Source organism: Mus pahari, chromosome 8 (genome assembly GCF_900095145.1).
Source record: "Mus pahari chromosome 8, PAHARI_EIJ_v1.1, whole genome shotgun sequence".
Taxonomy (NCBI): Eukaryota; Metazoa; Chordata; class Mammalia; order Rodentia; family Muridae; genus Mus; species Mus pahari.
The window spans coordinates 41,117,044-41,125,105 of NC_034597.1; the positions used below are offsets into that span (position 1 = coordinate 41,117,044).

The 8,062-nt window shown below is 39.7% G+C and overlaps 1 pseudogene; it reads left to right on the forward strand.

Annotated features, from left to right (window-relative positions):
• The first annotated feature begins 1,494 nt into the window (after nucleotides 1–1,494).
• Nucleotides 1,495–2,416, forward strand: LOC110325857 (annotated as a pseudogene).
• The last annotated feature ends 5,646 nt before the right edge of the window (nucleotides 2,417–8,062 follow it).

The following is an 8,062-nucleotide window of genomic DNA, read 5'->3' on the forward strand; positions in this document are numbered from 1 at the left end:
TTGGTCTTGCAAACTTTATATGACCCAGCACAAGGGAAGGCCTGGGCCAAGTAGTGGGAGTGGGTGGGTAGGGGAGCAGGGGTGGAGGTATATAGGGAACTTTTGGCATAGCATTTGAAATGTAAATAAAGAAAATAATGATAATAATAAAAAAAAGAATATCAATGAAGCTGGGCTTGGTGATGCATGTCTTTAATCCCTGCACTTGGGAGGTAGAGGCAGGAGGATTTCTGAGTTTGAGGCCAGCCTGGGCAACAGAGTGAGTTCTAGGACAGCCAGGGCTACACAGAGAAACCCTGTGTCAAAAAAAAAAAAAAAACCCAAAACCAAACCAAAACAAACCAAAACAAAACCAATGAAATGTACTGTAGGCACAATGGGTTTTTTTCCACTATATAAATGTTATCCTTTGTTGTTCAAATGCTTATTTCTCTGCCCTTATACCTTGTTTCCATGTGGTATGATGTTGTAATGCTCATGTATAGAATCACTTATCTCAAGTTTGTGTAAACAATTCTTACCATATATTCTTTGCCTGGTCGATAATTGCTGACCACCCAGTGGCAGTGTAGAAAAGAGAATATGGCAGAACAACCACCAGTCAAAGGAAAAAAAAAAAAGAAGGAAGGAGGGAGATTCATATTGATGAGGAGAAGTTGGAATGGGAGCTATGGGAATGGGATCCAGAGAGAAATCATGGAACACACATGAAACCCAAAGACCCAGAAAACTAATAATATGCAAGTATCTTGAAGGACACTGGCAGGGAAGTAGCCAGATTAGCATAGAGAATAATTAGCTTAAAATAATTCTTGGTTTCTCTATCTAGTTATTAGGGACTAGCAAAGGTAAAGAAATAAAGCAAGATTAATTCACAATTTACATTTAAGATAGTTCCTTTTACAATGTACTTACTTATTTTTCCTTCTTTTTCTATTTTTTTTGTTTGTTTCATTGATTGATTGTTTGATTGAAACAGGATCTTAAGCCTAAACTCACCTCAAACTTGGTACATAGTTGCCAATGGCCTTGATCTCCTAACACTCTTGCTTCCACTTCTCAAGTGCTGGTGTTACAGGTATTCACAAACATTAGTAGCATTCATTCATTTTTCTCAACTATGAGATATTTCTAAAGATAAGGATCATGTGTATTTTCCATCACACCCAAAAAATATTCTTTGATGTATCATTTCTATCAGTTTATGCTTGCTATGGCATTTAATGAGGAAATAGTCAACCTAGTCTATTTATTCCAATGGAAGAAAAAAAGAAGTGACTGTTATGCAGCACAGAATGGGGGCCTAAATTTGTTCTACTCATTGATGAATCTCCAGTGCTTAGAAAAAAAAATACCTAAAGAACAGTAAAATTACAATAAATATTGAATTGATGATGAGAAAGCTACTCTGGTTTTGTTTTGGCAAAAATTAAATTCCCTCAGCTATTTCTAGAACATTCAACAATTTCTGATGCTTTCACAGGTCACAAACAGATGAAAACCCCAAGCACCCCCAAGAACACCATCACTGGCTTCATCCTCTTGGGCTTCCCTTGCTCCAGGGAGGGGCAAATCCTCCTCTTTTTGCTCTTCTTCATTGTCTACCTCCCTACCCTCAAGGGCAATACTTCCATCATCTGTGCTGTGTGCTGTGATCAGAGACTCCACACCCCCATGTACCTCCTGCTGGCCAATTTCTCCTTCCTGGAGATCTGGTATGTCACCTCCACAGTCCCCAACATGTTGGCCAACTTTCCTCTCTGACACCAAGGTCATTTCCTTCGCTGGATGCTTCCTGCAGTTCTATTTCTTCTTCTCCTTGGGTTCTACAGAATGCATTTTCCTGGCAGTCATGGCATTTGATCGATACCTTGCCATCTGTAGGCCACTACATTATCCTTCTCTGGTCACCTCTGCAACACCCTTGTGATCAGTTGCTGGGTGCTTGGTTTCCTCTGGTTCCCTGTTCCCATCATCATCATCTCCCAGATGTCCTTCTGTGGGTTCAGAATTATAGACCACTTCCTGTGTGACCCAGGCCCTCTGTTGGCCCTCTCCTGTTCCAGAGCTCCATTGATGGAGTTTTTCTGGGCAATTTTAAGTTCTATGCTCCTGTTTATTCCTTTTTCTGCATCATGGGATCTTATAAATTGGTCCTAAGAGCTGTGTTTAGAGTTCCTTCAAGAAATGGACAAAAAAAAAAGCTTTCTCCACTTGCAGGTCTCATCTCACAGTAGTTTCACTCTTTTATGGCTCAGTAATGATAATGTTTCTGAGCTCAACAACTGAGCATGAAGCTGGAATGCAGAAGCTTATGACTGTATTTTATTCTGTTACTCTACTCTTTAATCCTGTGATATACAGTCTGAGGAACAAAGATATGAAACATGCGCTACAGAAGATTTTAAAAACATAAAAGTTGGAATTTTAAGCAAACGTGTGTGTGTGTGTGTGTGGTGTGTGTGTGTGTGTGTGAATATGTATGGCCCAGGGAGTGGCACTATTAGAAGGTGTGTTTTTGTTGAAGTAGGTGTGTCACTCTGGGTGTAGACCCTGCTCTAGTCAGTCTTCTAGTTACTTTCAGATGAAGATGTAGACCTCCCGGCTCCTCCTGCACCATGCCTGCCTGAACATTGGCATGTTCCCACCTTAATAATAATGGTCCAAACCTCTGAACCCATGAGTTAGTCCCAATTAAATGTTTTTCTTATAGAAGTTACCTTGGTCATGGTGTTTGTTAACAGCATTAAAATTCTATCTTAGTCTCTCTATAGGTAGATGAATAGGTAGATAGGTAGATAGATAGATAGATAGATAGAGAGAGAGAGAGAGAGAGAGAGAGAGAGAGAGAGAGAGATAGATACATAGATACATAGCATATATACATAGATACATAGATACATAGATACATAGCATAGATACATAGATACATAGATACATAGATACATAGACACATAGATACATAGATGCATAGATACATAGAATCATAGAGATATTAGAATACTAACATTATTCAACCACCTACCCACCCACTTCTGAATTCCTGCACTGGAATTCCCCTACACTGGGATATGAAACCACCACAGGACCAATGGCTGCTCCTCCCACTGATATCCAACAAGGCCATCATCTGCCACTTATGCTGCTGGAGTCATAGGTCCTTCCATGTGTACTTTTTGGTTGGTGGTCTAGTCCCCAGGAGCTCCCTGGGAGTCATGTTTTTCCAACTGATTCTTCCTCCAACTTCCAACATCAATATCAACCTGTTGATCTTTTATCTCTTTCCAAAGTCTCTTTATGATTCTGCCATCCATGACTTCAGAGATTTTGCAAATGGAAATATTATTTTTATACTAAATAATAATCCTTTTGTATACTGTGGTGCATTCATAAGGAAAGGCCTTTTAAGAATCTTATTTTGACAAGGTGAAAAATGTCTATGAATGGTATTGAACTTTTGTTTGAGCATTAAATTGTGTTTGGTATAGTAGTATTCAAGCAATTGAGAACCTGACATATCCTACTGTCTCCTAAATTGTCTGCTGTAAATTACTAGACACATTCTCCACTGATTTCATACTTAGTCTTACCTATACATTTCTGCCTTTTATTTTCTCCATTCATTCAGTTCAAAATTTCTTAAAAGAGACTGAGAGATATTCAATGAACATATCAAAATGGATCAAATCTTACTTTAATGATTACAAAAATGAAAAATTCTTCTTTCCCTCATTTAATTGGGAATATGTACTATCAAGTAACATTTAAAATAACTAGACCCATAGGTTGGACTTGCAAAACTCCTTACCAGTTGTAATGTCTCTTGTATGGACAACGCTGTTTTAGTTGCAACTGGTCTTCAGTTTGACTGAGTATAATACATGTTCAAATCTATTCACATCTATAAAAGTGCCTGTGTGGAAACATTAAAGAATTCCCATTCTAGGAGGCAGTAGAACTGAAACTACCAGTAGCTAGTAGAGAAGTGCTGCCATAGGTCTACTCAACAAGAATTTTGAATCAAGATTTGCAGCCAATTGTTTTTCTGGTTCAAACTCTGTCAATGATTTTTTTTTTGTCTTTGGTGGTAGATGGGTGGATAAAACATTTGATACTGAAAGTATAAAATTTAATGCAAAGCTCCACAGCTTCTGTTTCAAATGCCTATTATAACTTTATAGATATTTGTTGAGTCGAATAGACTTTAGGTCTGGTTAATTTTGGAGTATAATGTTTTATACAATTAAGAAATACTAAAACATTGTTGATGTGCCAGATTTTGGTTCTCACAGAAATATTGCTGTAAGCTTAACCTCATGTAGAACCTCAGAAAAAACAATTTTTTGTCAAAAGATTATTGCTTGGTATTTTAAACACCATAAATGAAAATTATTTATGGATACTGTTAACCAAGGTAATTGTTATTACTTAATTTTAACACACAATGGCATAATAACAATAAGAGTTTACCTTTTTATAGGACTTCTTGAAGAACAAAATTAGAAGTATTTTTAACTTGAGTTACTATCATTGAAAAACACATAAACAGTAATGTCATAGCCAAGCCTCAATAACAAAATGAAAGGAAATGACATTTGCTGTGTTTTATTGCTTACTAGGGAGCTAAAAACAACCATACATAATGGAATTTCATTGTATAGCAATGCAATTTCCCCCGGAGTTTTATTAAAAGCTTTAGCATAGTTTGAACTTGATAAAGTCAATGGGCTGTCCAAAGTCTGAACATTTTTAAAATATTTTTATTAGATATTTTCTTTATTTACATTTCAAATGTTATGCCCTTTCCTGGTTTCCCCTCTGAAAATTCCCTTTCCCCTTCCCCCTTCCCCTACCACTATGAGGGAGTCTGAGCATTTTAAGTAAATATGCTGCTTTTCTGAACTCAACAAAGAAAAAACATTACTCTGAGTGCATTCCCAATTTAAAACACTGGTTTTGTTCCATTTCTATTGAACTGTGTGATAGTACCTAAATATCATGATCAGTTATGTTTATATTTTCTCAATATTCTCAGACTGGCCATGGTAAGAAAGATACATAGTCCTTGAATTAATCAACAGTGGATCCAATGTTAGCACAAAGCTTAGTAAAACTTATAACAGTAATCATTTTGCTATATGTTGTGTTTTATATTTCTAAAGGATAAACCACACACTCCCTAGTTTCTTTTCTAAAGATGTTTGATATGTCTGTGTATATGAATAAGAATGGAGACTGAAAAAAATAAACCAGAAAATCCATTCTCAAGTTCCCTCATCATCATCCCCCATTTAGAAGTTCTGCATGAACAACACAGTGTTCACTAAATCTTAAAAACTGGCATGCTAGAGTGTATTTTAGAAATGCCAAGGCTATATCAGGGTCCTGTCAGCAAACACTTGTTGGCATCTATACTAAACCTGATATAGCTGTCTCCTGAGAGGCTCTACCTGTAACTGACAAATACAGAGGTGGATGCTCACAGTCATCCATTGGACTGAGAACAGGGTCCCCAATGAAGAAGCTAGAGAAAGTACCCAAGGAGCTGAAGGGGTTTGCAGCCCCATAGGAAGAACAACTATATGAACTAACCAGTACCCACAGAGCTCCCAGGGACTAAACCACCAATCAAAGAAAGCACATGATGTGACTCATGGCTCCAGCTGCATATGTAGCAGAGGATGGCCTAGTCAGTCATCAATGGGAAGACAGGCCTTTGATCCTGAGAAGTCTCTAAGCCCCAGTGTATGGGAATGCTAGGGCCAGGAAGCAGGAGTGGGTGGGTTGGTGAGCAGGGGAAGGGGGAAGTGGATACGGGGTTTGCAGAGAGGAAACCAGGAAAAGGGATAATATTTGAAATGTAAATAAAGAAAATTTCTAATAAAAAAATAAAATGGAGCCGGGCATGGTGGCACATGCCTTTAATCTCAGCACTTGAGAGGCAGAGGCAGGCAGATTTCTGAGTTCAAGGCCAGCCTGGTCTACAGAGTGAGTTCCAGAACAGCCAGGGTTATACAGAGAAACCCTGTCTTGAAAAACCAAAAAAAAAAAAAAGAAAGAAAACAATGGAATTTCAACATCAGTTCATTAGTGACAAAGAATCTATGCAGTACAGGGGAATGCCAGGGCCAAGAAGTGGGAGTGAGTGGATAGGGGAGCAGGTCAGGGAGGGGGTGGTGTAGGGGACACTGGGGATAGCATTTGAAATGTAAATAAAGGATGCCTCAAAGGTTGATGACCAGGAAGCTGCATTATCATAACTCCCAGTTAGGTGCTGTACTCACTGAAATTTGAAAAGTATTATTGCATAGATTTTTTAAAATTATTTTATTAGATATTTTCTTCATTACATTTCAAATGCTATCCCGAGTGTCCCCTATACCCTCCCCCCACCGTGCTCCCCTACCCACTCACTCCCACTTCTTGGCCCTGGCGTTCCCCTCTATGAGGCATATAAAGTTTGTAAGGCCAAGGGGCTTCTCTTCCCAATGATGGCCGTCTAGGCCATCTTCTGCTACATATCCAGCTAGAAACATGAGCTCTGGGGGTACTGATTGGTTTATATTGTTCCACTGATATGGTGGTAGACCCCTTCAGCTCCTTGGGTAATTTCTCTAGCTCTTCCATTGGGGGCCCTGTGTTCCATCCTATAGATGACTGTGAGCATCCACTTCTGTATTTGCCAGACACTGGCATAGCCTCACAGGGGACAGTTATATCAGGGTCCTTTCAGCAAAATCTTGCTGGCATATGCAATAGTGTCTGTGTTTGGTGGCTGATTATGGGATGGACTCCCGGGTGGGGCAGTCTCTGGATGGTTCATCCTTTTGTCTTAGATCCAAACTTTGTCTCTGCACCTTTTTCCATGGGTATTCTATTCCCTATATTGCATAGATTCTTTGTCACTAATGAACTGATGTTGAAATTCCATTGTTTTCTTAAGGCATTCAAACGACTGCTACCCTCTGTTAATTGTTGGGGTGCATGCTAGTATAAAGTATTTAGCATTGAGGGAAATAAAACCCATAATAGAAATGTGAGTATTGAGGGGTTTTTTTTTTAGCAACTTAAGAGTTAAATATTTCTTATTAGATATTTTATTTATTTACATTTCAAATGTTGTCCCCTTTCCTAGTTTCCTCGCACATAATCCCCTATCCCCTCCGACCACAACTTGCTCCCCAATCCACCAAGTACCATTCCTGGCCCTGGCATTCCCCTATACTGGGGCACAAATCCTTCATGGGACCTCTCATATGCAGTTAGAGCCGTGAGTCCCACCACGTGTTTTCATTGATTGGTGGTTTAGTACCAGGGAGCTCTGAGGGTACTGGTTAGTTCACATTGTTGGTCTTCCTATAGGGATGCGAACACCTTCAGCTCCTTGGGAACTTTCTTTAGCTCCTTCATTGGGGACGCTGTGCTCCGTCAAATGGATGACTGTGAGCATCCAATCTGTATTTGCCAGCCACTGGCAAAGCCTCTCAGGATACAGCTATATTAGCCTCCTGTCAGCAAACTCTTGTTGTCATCAGCCATATTGTCTGGGNTTGGTGGTTGTTTATGGAATGGATCCCCAGGTGAGGCAGACTCTGTATGGTCATTCCTTCAGTCTCTGCTCCAAAATTTGTCGCTGTAACTCCTACCAAGAGTATTTTGTTCCCCCCCTTTTTTAAATTTATTTATTATTATTTTCTTTATTTACATTTCAAATGCTATCCCGAAAGTTCCCTATACCCCAACCCCCACGCCTGATCCCCTACACACCCACTCCCACTACTTGGCCTTGGCCTTAACCTGTGCTGGGTCATATATTGTTGTTGCACCTACAGGGTTGCAGCCCCCTACAACACCTTGGGTACTTTCTCTAGCTCCTCCATTGGGGGCCCTGTGGTCCATCAAATAGCTGACTGTGAGCATCCACTTCTGTGTTTTCCAGGCACTGGCATAGCCTCACAAGAGGCTGCAATATCAGGGTCCCTTCAGCAGAATCTTGCTGGCATGTGCATTAGTATCTAGGTTTGGTGGCTGATGATGGGATGGATTCCCGGATGGGGTAGAC